Raw genomic sequence first — 14,543 nt, 5'->3', positions numbered from 1 at the left:
GCATGAGCCGGCTTCTAATTTGCCACGCAGCAAGGTGGTGCGGTGGGCTGAGGCTGGAGAGACCTGCGCCTCCGTTCCCACTGGAAGGTGAGGCTTGGGGCAGGAGCTCGCCTTCTCTCTTGATTATCTGAGAATGAATGAGGAACTTCAGTTTGCAAGTTGACTCTTAGGACCAAGGGGCCTTTTTTTAGAATACAGTTTTGGAATATTTATTTTTTTCCTTTGAAAGGGCTTTTGTAGGTGTGGGTGGGACACAAAGGAGCAGTCAGAGTACAGGGTAAAGTGTTCCTTTTCTGGACCACAGGATTCAAGGGTTACACTTTGTTGACACGATGGAATTTTTTCAAGAGTAGCAGGATCCCAGAGCCTGGGACTCAAGGTAAGACTCCCTGGGGAACTTCTGTTCAGAAACTAATCCTAAACCATTGAAGGGCCGGGAAACTGGAAAACAGAGCTCTTTCTACGTGTCATAGGCCTTTGGAATTGCTAATGAATATGTGTCTGAATGTCCCTAATAATCTAGCTTCTATATCTGGCCCCGTAGAACTGGTCTGTTAGGTTTAAGGTCTGGTTTGGAACAGTGGCGAAATTCTGAAATTCTGGCTGCTGGACCAGATGTGGAACTGCCCTGTTAAAGTGGTGTCCGCTCTGTTCAGGCCCTCACCATTCGGCAGCGACAGGAAAATCGTGCTTCCTCCTTTGTGTGGACAGTCGGGTGAGGCCTTGTGCTTGATTGACACAAGTCCTGATACACTTGTCTTCCTCACAGGGCTGTGAGGCACATGCTTGATTTTTGTTCCCATTTTGCAGATGAGACACTGAGACAGATGAAATGATTCACCCTGAGGTTTCCTATGCCGATGAAGTGGCATCAGGAGTTGAACTTGGGCATGCTAACGTAGGATCCCCTACTCATTCCTGCCCTGTGGGAATAAGGTGGGAGATTCTCTGGTGCAGGGAGCCTGACTAGGAGCCCCTGCTCTGGTCAGAAGTTGTTTCTGAATTTAATTTAAAAAATTAGTTCAACCCAGTTCAGCTTCAGTGTGTAGCCAGGGCACTCCCAGCACAGTGCTGGGCTCTGGGGCGTAGAGATGCATGAAACAGCTCTGACGTCCAGGGAGCTGACATCTTAACAGCCTGTCACGACACAAAGCAGGATGCAGCAGCGGCTGTGAAGGAGGTACAAGCTCTGTGTTTGGAGTACAAAGGGAGGGAATAAGGAAGATCTTCACAGGGCCTTTGGCATTTGAGCTGAGTTGCGATGGGTGAGTGTACGCAATTTTAGAAAGGAGAAGGGGTAGGGTTTTCATTTTGGCAGAACTGGACCAGTATTTGGAATAATCCGCCACATTCCGGGACCATGTGGTTCAGCGTGGCCGGAGGGCAGTGTGGGACACAGACTTTCAAACGAAGTGCCTATGGACCCGCCAGGGTACACGCCCAGAGATCTGAATCTGGAAGGTCTGGGACAGTGTCCAGGAGCGGCACCTAACTAGTGGAGAGGTGGGGTCAGAGAAGGCTTTTTGCGGAGGAGGGCCCAGGTAACCCGCGGCCTTCAGGGTAAAGGGGTGTTAGGAGAGAGGAGAGAGAGGAGCCGTGTTCCAAGCTGAGCCAGCAGCCCTTTCGAAAGGACTAGCCGGTCTGGAGCATGTGGGCAATTTGCAGTCTGCACCCTTGGTAACTTATCTTTCTCAGACAGCTTGGATCAGGCCCCTCCCCTGCTTCTGCTGTGTCCTGTGTCAGTCAGGAGCCTTGGTGATAAGCGGCAGAGCTGCCGGGGTGCTCGAACAGACAAGGGGTTCAGGGCAGCGATTTTCAGCCGGTGTGTCACAGAATTTTTAAAACATGCAATATCTGATTATTAGTCAGGGACGCTGATCTCTTTGCCCTTAGATTGTCAAACAAACAAACACAATAGCCCACACAATAGTAGCTGTCTGGTGTGAATGAATCAAAATTATGCCTGTTTTCTGTTTTTTTGTCGGATAGGCAAAAAATATATTTTTTGGTGTGCCACAGAATTTTAGTAATTAGTATATATGTGCCATGAGATGAAAACGGTTCAGAATCTCTGGTTTGCAGGAAGGATGGTGCAGGGACAGAAAAGCTGGAGAGCCGGATTTGGAAAAGGGGCCAGAACCAAGGGAGGCTCAGCGGCGGAGGGCGGCCCCGGGACAACCGGGGTAGGAGCGTGCCGCCGTGGTCGGCCCTGCCGTATCCCTGCTTTCCTGGGTCATTCCTGAAAGGGTCGCGCTGCGCCAGTCAGCCCGCTGGCAGGAAGCCTCTGTGCCTGCCAGGACCACCTTGGGTTGGGGGAATGTCTCCAAAAGGAAGCTCAGGGTGCTTGGCGGGGGGGGGGGGGGGGGGGGGGTGCTGGATGATGGACCGGCAAAACAAACGTGGCAGATGTTACTACATTGGCCGCGCCCCTCCTGGCCTCTGAAGTAAAGGCAGGTGCCGCAGGGCATTACTGAGGCCGTTTTCACTTCCCGGGAGCAGGGCATCTCCTCGCTGTCCTGTGCTCTCCCCGCTTCTGTGACTTCCAGGACGGAGGCTGTGGGTTTGCTCAGCCTTGCCTTTGCCTGCAGGGCTCTTCTCTCTCTCACTCAGAACTCTCTTCCTTCATCTGGGCTCAGCTTCCACCGCCTGGCAGGATGGGCCAGTCCTTTCTCTGAACTCTTGACAACCCTCCCTTTGTGGGGCACTTTGTTGGATTCCCGTCCTTGTTACAACTCCATCCAGTTGGTTGCATTTCTCTGCGATTGGGAGGTGGGAAGGAAACACGTGGGAGCCCTTGCGTGGTGCCAGGCCCCACGCTCCGGCTCCCAGCCATAGTACCCAGGGCTGGGTGGATGCTTGCAGCGTGATTTAATAACCTGCTTTGCAAGTATTATTTTTGTCCTTCGTCTTAGGGAGATTTGGGGGTGTGGCAATGAATGGAAGGGTGAGATGATGAGTTGTTGGATTTTTTATTTTTTTGCCTCAACTGGTTAAGGGGAACACCCTCCACCCCCCACCCCTACCCCACTGCTTGCTGTGGAGACTGCCCCAGGAGGACAGTTCCAGGATTGTGCCTGATTGTTGACACTCAGTTACCTGGTATTGTGAAATGCCAGGCCCTCGTCTTACAGAACAGGATCACGCCGGGTGGGTTCCTGGGAGTCTTACTCTCCGTTCTTACTCAATGCTCAGTCTTGTGTTTCAGGAGAGTGAGGGAGAGAACAATACAGTGCAGGGCGGGAGCAGATGAAGAGCTGGGAAGTACTGGAAGGGCTGGGGTGGCGCTCCTTCCCTTCCCAAGCTTGGGGTGTTCCTGCCCATGCACCAGTGAGTCACTTACTGAGCATCTGCCCGATGCCAGGCTCTGTTTAGTGACATCTCTACAATAATAGAACCAAAGTATCTGTCCAATGTGGTGGCTAAGAGGGTGACTTCATTTTTACTTTATTTTTTAAATTTCATCTTTTATTTTAGAGAGAGGGGAAGGGAGGGGGGAGAGGGAGAGAAACATTAATGTACGACAGAAACATCAATTGGCCGCCCTTTGTGCACGCCCTGACTGGGTACTGAACTCACAACCCAAGCACGAGTCCCGACCCAGAATTGAACTGCCACCTTTTGGTTTGTGGGATGAAGCGTGACCAACTGAGCCACACCGGCGGGGGCTAAGAGGGTGGCTGTAAGTCCCAGGACCACCACCTGCTGACAGGGTGATGCTGGAAAAGTTACTTACCTTTTTTGTGCCTCATGTTCCTTGCCTGGGGGGGAGGTGACAATGGCATCTACCTCAGTGTTGTGGCGCTGAAATGAGGAAATTTATGCAAAATGCGTAACATAATTGTTGACATATAGTAAGAACTCAGTGTTAACAATTACTATGCTATTTTTATTTTTTATTCTTTTTATTTTTAATGACAAGATCTAAAACTGCAGCTTCTGGAAGAACCATTTGTTATCGCTGATCTTGTTCCTCTCTTTGAATTTGATCTTGGTCTCCCGTTGGGCCTTGCATTTCAGAGCAGGGTCTCTGAAGATGTCCTTGTTGATGACAGTTTTGTCCAAGGGGATATTCACAAAGTATCCCGTACGCATGAGATTGTAGTTACAAGCTTTTACAAAAAAAACTGGATTTTTGACCTCTTGGCAGTTTTCTTCTTGCCCAGAGGAGCTATTACTCTGTGGGTATAGTAGTCAAGTCAATTCCAGCCACCAGAGCATGGCTGTAGGGGCAGGCCGAGGTGCCATGTTCTTCATGATGACCACTTTGTGTCTGTAGCAGCGTCCGGCTAGGACCAGCACCACCTTCCCGGCTGTCATAAACTTGAACAGGCATTTCAAAGTTAAATGGAATAAAATGAACAACCTTTCAAACGTGGGTGCCAGCCACCTGATGCCTTAATTTGGTGTTAGGTTAGGAGGCGTGGGTTCCCTCGCTGGCCACTGGCTGGGGCTCTTGCATGGGCAGAGGCGTGACAGCGTTTGGTTGTTGACTGCGGCATTCTAGAGTGCAGTTGCAGGGAGGGACTCTGAGGGGACACCCCCAGTGTGCCTGCTGGGGCAGCATGGGGAGCAGGGTGCTTGTGGGAGGAGGAGGGTCCTACCTCAGTGGGCTGCTTGCCTACACACCTGCTTGGGACCGTGTGCCGTTCACTCCTTTTGACAAGGCCTTTTTTCTTCCTGTGTAATCACCACCACCACCACTTTTCAAGATAATAGGTGCTTTACACATATTAGGGACTTTACACATAAAAGAGTGCTTGAAACAGGTACCTCACAGGGTGATTTGAAGATTACAGTATTCCTTCACTTATTGCGGGTATTACGTTCTAGAGCGCCCCCCGCCCCCGCCCCGCGGTAGGTGAAAATCCGCGAAGCAGGAACCTCACATTTATTTTAGTATTTATATATATTTTAAGGCTTTAGAAACCCTTCCCGCACACTTATAAACCGTTCCCAGTCCCTTATTAACCTTTCCCACTCCCTTATTAACCTTTTCCACACTTTTACAAACACTACTTATGTTCTTAAACATATTCTACACTCTTAAACCTATGTAACTTTAACAACATATGTATACAGTACCGCAAAATCCCACGATATAGCGGAAAATCGCGATAAATAATTAAATATAATATTTTACAAAATTTCACGACACAGTGAGGCTGCGATAAGGGAACTGGGATACAGAGAGGGACTGCTGTATATACAATACCACAGCATGTGTTTAAGTGCCAGCAAAGTGTTAAAAGCAAAAACATCTGGGTGATAGTGCTAATGAAGTTCTTTTCAGGAAAAAGAAATTAAACTTTGTTTCTAAATATACATACAGACGTGTGCGCGCGGGCACACACACACACGAGATAAATAGCAGTAAAAATCAACAACAAAAGCTTTTTAAGCAACATAATTCCAACAGGCTTCTCTTTTTATCCTAACACGTAGCACACAGCCCTGGTTTCTCCACCAGAACGTGTGTGTCTTGAAGGCATTTAATTTTGTGTCTGGCACATAGTAGGCTTAGTTAACGTTTATTGGATGCATGTCTTAAGGGACATGTCTTTATTGATTTGTTCTCTATTTAAATAGAGAGAGGCTGCTCTAGAAAAGAATATCTTGTGATGGTAGAAGGTCTCATTTGGAGAATAATTTCAAAAATTTGGTTAGCAAGGTATGCTTGCAAAACACAGCCAGGCAAAAAATCTCCCCTATTTTCCTGATGAGTCAGTTATACACATCCTTACCCTGAAATGAATCTTCTTTCATTAGCATTGAACTTCATATTGGGAGTAGTGAGGGGGGCTACATTAGTGCCCTCCTCCACACACACACCCCACGTCCTCCTTACTTGTCACTCCAGGTGTAGCTTGTATCCTCCAAGTTGTGACGAGTGTGAATGTAAAAATCCAAGAATGTTTGTTCTGTAGGGGCAAATATTGTGCATAGAGGAGAGACTGAAACAAGCCTCAATACAGACCTGAATCCAAATCTCGGCTCAGCCACTTTGTAGCTTTTACTTTGTGGGGTTGAGCAAGCTATTTAATTTTCTGGAACCTTATTTTTCCTCACTTACAAAGTAAAATAATAATGCTCTTCTCATAAATATTTAGTAAAGTACTAAATAGGTATCAGTGGTAGGTATTCTTATGTTGGTGTCCACATAGAATCAGTGTGAAATGAAATTAATTTCGTTCCCAGCCACTTGCTGTACATTTACATAAAATACAAATATGATTTCCAGTTAGAAAATACATTTATTTGTCAGTGAGTTTTTGCTTCTAAACATCAGTAGTGTGACTATTGGCTTTTATTCAAAGGTTAAATTGGATTCTAATCTAAGATACCTCCTTTTCAAATTTGTTGTTAAAAAAAACCTATCAAAGAATCAAATACACTTTATTATATGCTGGACATATTTCTATATATTAATATATATCCATCAGAGTTTGGATTCTTCTCATAGTTACTAGTAAAGAAACTGAATCTCAGAGAGACTAATTAATTTTCCAAAGGCAACGCCATGATTACATTACTAGATTCACAACCTGGTCTTGCTGATTCCAGAGCCAGTTCTCTTTGAATTTGAACTTGGGAATCCCCATTCTGTTTTGCCTTCCTGTTCTTGGTTTAGCTTTTGGATGTCCTCCTCTTCTCTCTTAATGCGATTCTTTGCCTCATGTCCTAGGAGGTGGCCTGTTTCCTGCTGTTGATTGTGTGTGTGTGTGCTCATGCTGATAATTTTTTAACACCATACAGGGCGGGGCAAAGGAGATTTGTAGTTGCCTGTATGAAAAAACATATAATAATTAGTACTATTGTAATACAAGAATAAACTGTTTCATGTACTCACAACTGTAAACCTACTTTTGCTTCACCCTGTACATAACCAGAAGTTTTCTTTTAATGGATTTTCAGAAGACTCTTCATCGGTTGACAAAATTGTCCAAGTTTTTGTTTCAGCTATTCAGATATTCTCCTCTCAAGTCAGGATTTAGCCCTTCAGAATGATTCTTTTTTTTTAAATCCTCACCCAAGAATATGTTTGTTTGTTTTTTTAATTAATTGATTTTGGAGAGAGAGCAGAATGTCGATCAGTTTCCTCCCAAACCTGCAACCTAGGTGTGTACCCTGACCGGGGATTGAACCTGCAACCTTTTGGTATATGGGACAACGCTCCAGCTAATTCTCAGAATGATTCTTTTTCTTTTTTTAGAGAGAAAGGGGAAGGGAGGGATAGAGAAACATCGATCAGTTGCCTCTCATACATGCCTCAGCTGGGGACTGAACCCACAACCCAGCGGAGCCACACCGGTCAGGGCACTCAGAATGATTCTTCATGAATTCACAGTGTTGTGACCCTCCAGACAGACCAGCAGCCCCTTTCCGCAAACCAGGGTGAACAACTGCTGTGCTGGAGGGACTTTCTTCCCCAGAGCTTCGGTGGACAACTTGCTGTAGCTTTTCCTTTAATAAGGAGAAAGACCAAGTTCGCTACCATGAGCTGCAGAACCCTGTATGATTTGGCCCTGACTCCCTGCCTGGCCTGGTGCCCTGCCCTGTTCGTTGTGTTCTCTTCAGTGGCCCACTGCTCAGCTCCGTGCCTCTGAGCCTTGGCTTCTGAGGTTCCCTGGGCCTGAGTGCGCCTTGATCCTGATGAGGCTTCAGGCCAGCTCTCTGGGGAAGCTGCTTGACCTCCTGGAGTCAGTGATTTTATCACATTGCCAATGTCCTCCTTGTCTGCTGTGACGATCACCACAGACCATACTGTGTCACTTCCCACTAACTAGTCAAGATCAAGGAGCATTTTATCATCTCGGTCAGCACACAGCCCATTTCAGGGCACATACAGGACACAGATGGGTGGGACAACAAAATCAGTCTCTTAACTCTCTCTCTCCTCCCTCCCTCCCTCCTTACCTCTCTCGCTCACATCAGTAAATAAAATTTTTTTAAATTTCTAAGTTGTTTCACATTATACACCTACTTCACCAAAAGTGGAAGCCTTGTAGAAATTGCATAGATGTGTTTATATATCCCAGAATAATTTAGATTTCAAAACTATCTTGTCCCATTGTGAGGTGATGTGTCCCTTGCGGTTTTTTGTTCAGAAAGGATGATGGCCATTTTTATAGATTGCATGAAAGTTGCTTTTGGGAGCATTTCATTGAATCAATGCCAGTTTGTTTTTTTAAGATTTTATTACTTATTATTTTAGAGAGAAGAGAAGGGAGGGATAGAAACATCGATTGGCTACCTCTTGCATAAGCTGTGACCAGGGACCAAAGCCGCAATGCATGTATTTTCCCTGACTGGGAATCAAACTGGCGACCTTTCGCTTTGCAGAACGACACCCAACCAACTGAGCCACACCAGTCAGGGCTGATGCCAAGTTTTTAACTCCAGAGTGCTTAGTGCTTGGAGAGGTACGGGGTAGTGGGAGATTTTGTCCATGTGCTTGTGGGTACAAGATACAAGAAAAGGATTTAAAAATATAACTTACTGTATGTAATGTAGCAAAATTAAAATTTTGAAATGTTAAAAACATACTCATGCTAATTGTGAGCACATATTCAAGATTTATTAACATAAATAAGAAAAAACAGCAGGATGACAAAGTTGGATCGGAGGAAAATGCAAAAAACTGGTATTTACATAGTAGAAAAAAGAATTAAGATTGTGGTTTTAGATGCAAACTAGTTGATGTCCTGGAGGGCAATAGAAACAAAGTGTTCAAGGTTATCCTTTTTGCCAGACAGAAACCATTTTCAGTTTATTGGTTTTCTGCTGGTAAATGTCTAACTTTATAGAATGTGGGCCTAATCAGTAATAAATAGAAAGTCAAACAACTTTATGTTTCCATAAAGCATCAGGTGACTTTTAGGTAGGTAGGTTAGACATGCCTACCTCTAGTATGACTTTAAAGGGACACTTTTGGTTTTTGCCTTATTTTCAAGTTTTAGATAATTTTCTTAACTAATCACAATTGGGTTTGACAGCTGAAAGGTGGGTGGATCTGAGGTAGAAGAAAGTCCTGGGTGAAAGCAATCGTAAGTATTTTTGAGATGGAATTGTGAAATTGAGACAGGAAGAGGGAAGTAAGAAGTGAAAAGGTGAGGCATGTAATCCCATTCAGAGAACCCCGCCCGACTGCCCAAACGCAGGCCCGGAAAAGCAGGTGGGTGCTTTTCCAGGATTCCAGGGTGGACAGTGGGATGGGTGAGTGGGAAGCGAAGTCCCTTGGAATCGGAGGGAGCAATTGGTAGGAAGCTTTGTTGAAGAAACTTGATTTGGACCAAGAAGGAACTCAAAGAAGATGGTTGTCACTGGGGAGGCTACAGTTGAGTTCCAGCGGAGTATGGAAGTGGGGCAGAGATAACTCTGATACCAAGGAAGGAGACCTGCCAGAAACTGAAAGTGAACTCACCGGCAGGGGAAAGAAGAAAGAGCAATTGAAGGTGGTGCTGAAGATCACTCTCCTGGCCGAAACTCTGAGAGCTGGCTCAGGTCCCCTGCTGTGTCGGAGCGGCCAGTGGAGCTGGAACTCTCAGAGGCTGCCCCTGAGAGACAGCCAAGCAGAGCAGACCAGGAGGCTACCTGAGAGCGACTTTGGCTTCCCTGTGCCTTCTTTTTCTCTTAATTTTCAAATGTTTTATTTTATTATGTAATATTTGGTCTATACAAAGGCATATATGACGCACTGTGTGTATGTGTTACGAAACACAAGAATTTGAGAAACCCCATCTCTTGGCCCAATTTTTCCCTTTATGGTTTCTTTGCCAGTAAAAAGAGTTTACTCACCCCTCGCTGAAAATATAGGGCACCTTAGTCACGCGTGTGCCATCCTTTGTTGTTCAGCACCTCCTACAGACTCCCTTTCCCCGGAGTCCCCTTGAAGTACATAATGCTGTCCCCTTGCTCTTCAGCTTTTGACCAAGTGAATGTGCCCCCTGCTGTTGAAGTGGAGTGATTTTAGCTACCAGTTTGCCTGTTAAAACTGTCCCTGTGTTCCTTGTGTTACTGCTTGCATTTCAGGGTGTCCGTGTTGAACAGTGTGGTTGATAAGAGCCCATCTCCTTAGCTCCCTGTTCAACCAGGGGATTGAATGGGGGTGACTGATGCTTTAGGTCCTAGAAAGCAGTGGTGGTCAGAGATAGCAGAATGGTCGGGAAATGAAGCTATTTCACTGTTTACCCTGAGGTCTGGTCTACATTTTATTTTATTTTATTTTATATTAAACTTTTGTAATTATTAGGAAAACAATTCCTAAGAGGGAAGGTGGAATCATCAGGTTGAAAGCAGGACACTCAAGAAGGATACTTGTTGGGAATTAGGTTTTGCGTTTACCTCCCTCTCCCCTACTGTCTCACCCCTTGTGGCCTACACACATCACACACCATACTTATTTCTGTGTTCTTATGTTTGGTGAACTGAGCTAATGTGAAAGATAAAACGAAATAAACTAAATGGAGAAAGTTTAAGTGAATATTCTTAATGACCTTAGGGACAATGGATTTTTTTAAGTGTAACACAAAACCATGTATTTTTACTACACAATATTAAAATTTGCACGTGGTCAATTTATGCTATAATGCAACATATGAATTCCTAAAATGGCCATGCTATGTAAAATCATGCAGTAAAAACCACAGGACTTATGGGGGCAGGCATCAAATACTCAAAAACTCTAGAGGTGACCCCCAAAAAGAGAAAGTAAATGAAAAATAGGAACCTAATAAAGCAGTGCAGTTTTACAGATGTTAAGTGTCTAAGAAGTATATAAATACCACAATAAATAGGGCACTTTGCCTTGAAAAAGAGGTAAGGTTTGCTTGTGGAAGTGGGCGTTGGAAGGTTCCAGCTTATGACTGACTGCGAGGTGGTGGGAACCGGGCTCCATAAAGTCGGACGGGAAGTTCTGACTTCGGTGATATAGAGTAGAAGGTTATGGTGTAGAGCGCCTGCAGCGACCCGACGAGCTGGTGGACACCTGAGGTGAGCGCATGTCTGCATTCTGTGGATTCCGATGTGGCTCGTTTCAGCTGGGTTCGGTTTTCTGCATTTCTGGTGTTTCTCTCATGCATAAGTAAACACAGAATTCATGCTGTGCTCAAATTGGTCCCTTAATACATCCAGTGCATTGGAACAAATTTGCATTTTTCAAAATAGGAGTCAAAGCAAAACTGACAGTCAAAAAGCACTATGAATAACTTGTACTACCTAATACTAAGTGCCAGGCACTTACCCCAGGAGTTAGGTGTAATTGTTAGCCGTATTTTATAGGTGAGAAAACTCCAGCTCAAGAGAAGTAAAACTTGTCCCAGCTCACATGGTAACCATATCATTCTTTTTCTGGAACAAGCTGAAAGTAACAAAGTGTGGCAAATATATAAGAAAGAGCAAATATCCATAATATATGAAGTTGTTCAAATCAATAGAGACTAATAGTTCAATAGAAAAACGGCCAATGGTCAGGAACAGGCAACTTGCAAGGGAAGAAATACAAATGGCCAATAAAATTGGGGGAGGAGGTGTGCAGCCTCATGCGTCTCATTCAAACAAGTCAGAACAGCTAGAGGCCATTTTCCCCACTGTCTGGGGGACAGATGTAGGTGTGGGGACATGCTGGCGGGAGGAGGGATTGTTGCAGCCTTGCCAAGGCACACATCCCTGTCCTTCGACTCAGTCATCTAATGCTAGAAATTTATCCAAGAAAATAATCAGATCAGTGGGGAAAGATTTTTGTTCAAGGTTTTTGTAAGAATTGTTAATAACCCTGAAAAATTGAAACCACCTATCCATCTTTACTAAGTGCTTAAATTGTAGTGCATGAATTCAGTATAATATAATAGTTTGGAATTCTCAAAAACGATGATATTGTATCCAATATCCATAATGGTTGACAATGAATATTTTTCATGCTTTACTAAGCAAAGGGAGCAGGGCACAAAATAACATGATCCTGTTTTCACAAAACCATTCACATACATGTGCATGGATGTGTGTGTGAGCAGGCCCTGTATTGGAAAAAGTCTGGACGCACACACAGTTTGGAGACAGTGTTACCTCGCTTGGGCGCATTATTCCTTACCAGAATTAATCTGACAATATTTTGGGTTGACTGGTTTTTAAAGAGCCCAAAACCCAGGTATAGTTTCTTGGCCCAGTCCACTTTGTTAGCAATTTAATCCTGAGTGTAAGCAGTAGCTGCAAACAGGAATGTGGCTTGGTGGGGGAGGGTAACTGCAGGGGGTGGGGACACCTGGCTCCAAGGAGGCCCACGTCTGGCTCTGGGGGCCTCAGCTCATCATGCAGTAACCGGAACTTCATTTTCAGAGCTCCATAAAGCCTGCGCCTCCTCCCAGGCCTGCCTTTTCTAGGTTTCATGGCTCTCTGCGGAAATGAGAGCCCGTGTCATCGGAGCAGGGAACAGCAAGGAGACATTACGACGCTCCCATGGTGGCGGGGGGCGGGGGTGTAGCTCAGAATAACAGAGCAGAACTGCAGTTGGGGTGGGCCTTCTGCGCCTTGTTTCTCTAGGCCTCGCTCGGTTGGGGAGACCCCTGTTCTTTGTCACTGCAGACCAGATGGGGGTCCCAAGGAGGCCCTGTGCCGCCCCACTGGAGCAGGGGCTTTAAAAAGCTTCCCATTACTTCCTTCTTCAAATGCTGGCTCTTAACGGGCCCTTCGTGCCAATCAGCCCAGTGCCCATCTGCCTGGCTGGAGATAGCGCCACTGGAGCTTGTCAAGTGTGGGTTGAAAAGGATTTATTTTTTTTAATTTAAGTAGTTGTATTCCATCTGCCTACACACTCTTACCTTGCTTTGTGAACTGAGCTCTGTGACCTCTGCGAGTTACTTCACCACGCCAACCCTGTCTTGCCCCACAAAAGGCTTTGGAGAGCACTCAGCGGGATGACATAAGTGGGGCCGAGTGCCCATGGAGTGGGTGCTCTGGAAGCACCACTAAGAGGAGCCTTTATAAAGGTCTGCCCCTCACCAACCACGTTGTGTAAATTATCTTATGAATCCTCACAACAGAGAAGTCAAGTGAGATTTTATGATTTTATTTATTTGTTCTTAGAAGGGAAGGGAGGGAGAAAGAGAGGGAGACAAACATCAATGTTTGAGAGATACATTGATCGGGTGCCCCTCGCATGCCCCCAACTGGGGACTGGCCCGCAACCCAGGCATGTGCCCTGACTGGGAATAGAACTGGCGATCTTTGGGCTTGCAGGCTGGCGCTTGATCCACTGAGCCGCAGCAGCCAGAGCCCAAGTGGGTATTCTTGGGGCAGCCTTTCGTGGTGAGGAAACCAAGAGAAGTAATGTGCCCACATTCACACAGCAGGTTTGGTGGGTGGCTTGAGACCCACCTAGTGCCAAAGCCTGTGCCCACCTACCATGACTCTGGCCTCTTTTCCCTTTTGCCCTTAGTGTTCCATGGATAAAAACAATCAGCCAGGGAGTGGTGTTCTTTTGGCACAAGCAGACTTCTGTGTCAATTCACCAGACTCGGCATTTTATGGGAATTATAGAATGCTCAACAAATTACCAGGGTTCTCTTAATCATTTTCTTAAAGCTTTTTATAATCTTGTGTTGTTGTACTTGGAATGTGTCAGCACTAAATTGTGTTTTGTTTAAATTTTGTGCTGAGTCTGAGGACCTTTCTTAGTTTAATCATATATTAAGGAACTGGAGTTGGTTGGTGTGCGTGTCGGTACCTATGGTGGTCTGTGCGTTTCTCCCTCTCACACACAGCAGGCCAAGTAGAGACAGGGAGTGTCAAGGTGTTGGTAAATACCACCACCATGCAGCCTTCAGATGCTGTTCTGCCAGCAGGTTGAATTGACTAAACACTTGAAAGGACTGAACTGCTGAGCTCCAGTTAACCTGATATGGAGGCCACACTAGAAAAGCCCGGTTTGCCTAACATAAGACTCTTCATAGCCCAGACTGTTAGAGACCTGGGAGGGGCTTGCTGGTGGGGGTTTGGGGAAATTGATGGAAATGGTGTTTGGGGGATTGTTTTTATTTTGGTGAGCAAATCAGAGCATCCGTGGCCTTGACGGTTTAGCGGGTGGAGATACCACAGTTCAGGAACAAGCAGTAGCTCTTTGGGAATGTATTGGAGAGGAAAGGTAGGGGGAGGGATGTGGGTAGCGTAGGGAATTGCATATCTGAAAATACTTGGGACAAAGCTGAGGCTCCAGACTGCTATTGGGGACGAGCCCTATGAGGAGGAGGAAGAAAGGAATCATGAGAGATGAGTCGTGGATTAAGTGGGGTTTTGGTAAACCTTTGGAGGATGAACCAGGGGAAGAGGCCTGAGGCCCTCTGGGCCAGGAATTCAGTGGCCCCAGGTACTTGGAGCATGAACCGGAGTGGGAGGAAATTTCCAGGGGGACACATCCCATCGACCCCACAGACTCCTTGGCCTTCTCGGGGAAGAGGTGCAGCCAGGGGTGGGCCAGAATGGGCCCAGGTTGCTCTGCTCTGACCTTCCTGCGGTGAATGTACTGTGGTGCAGTAGAACACGAAGCCCGGGGC

General features: G+C 45.9%; 1 protein-coding gene and 1 pseudogene across 1 annotated transcript in view; one reads left to right on the top strand and one right to left on the bottom strand.

Annotated features, from left to right (window-relative positions):
* Nucleotides 1-14,543, top strand: part of SREBF2 (sterol regulatory element binding transcription factor 2) — a 53,767-nt gene that overhangs the window by 8,429 nt on the left and 30,795 nt on the right. The window lies entirely within an intron of this gene.
* LOC150010945 (large ribosomal subunit protein eL27 pseudogene) lies at nt 3,922-4,323 on the bottom strand (annotated as a pseudogene).

Source organism: Furipterus horrens, unplaced genomic scaffold (genome assembly GCF_987537825.1).
Source record: "Furipterus horrens unplaced genomic scaffold, mFurHor1.1.pri manual_scaffold_4, whole genome shotgun sequence".
Classification (NCBI taxonomy): domain Eukaryota; kingdom Metazoa; phylum Chordata; class Mammalia; order Chiroptera; family Furipteridae; genus Furipterus; species Furipterus horrens.
The sequence above is the reverse complement of the archived record's forward strand: the minus strand, read 5'-3'. Positions and strand labels throughout refer to the sequence as shown.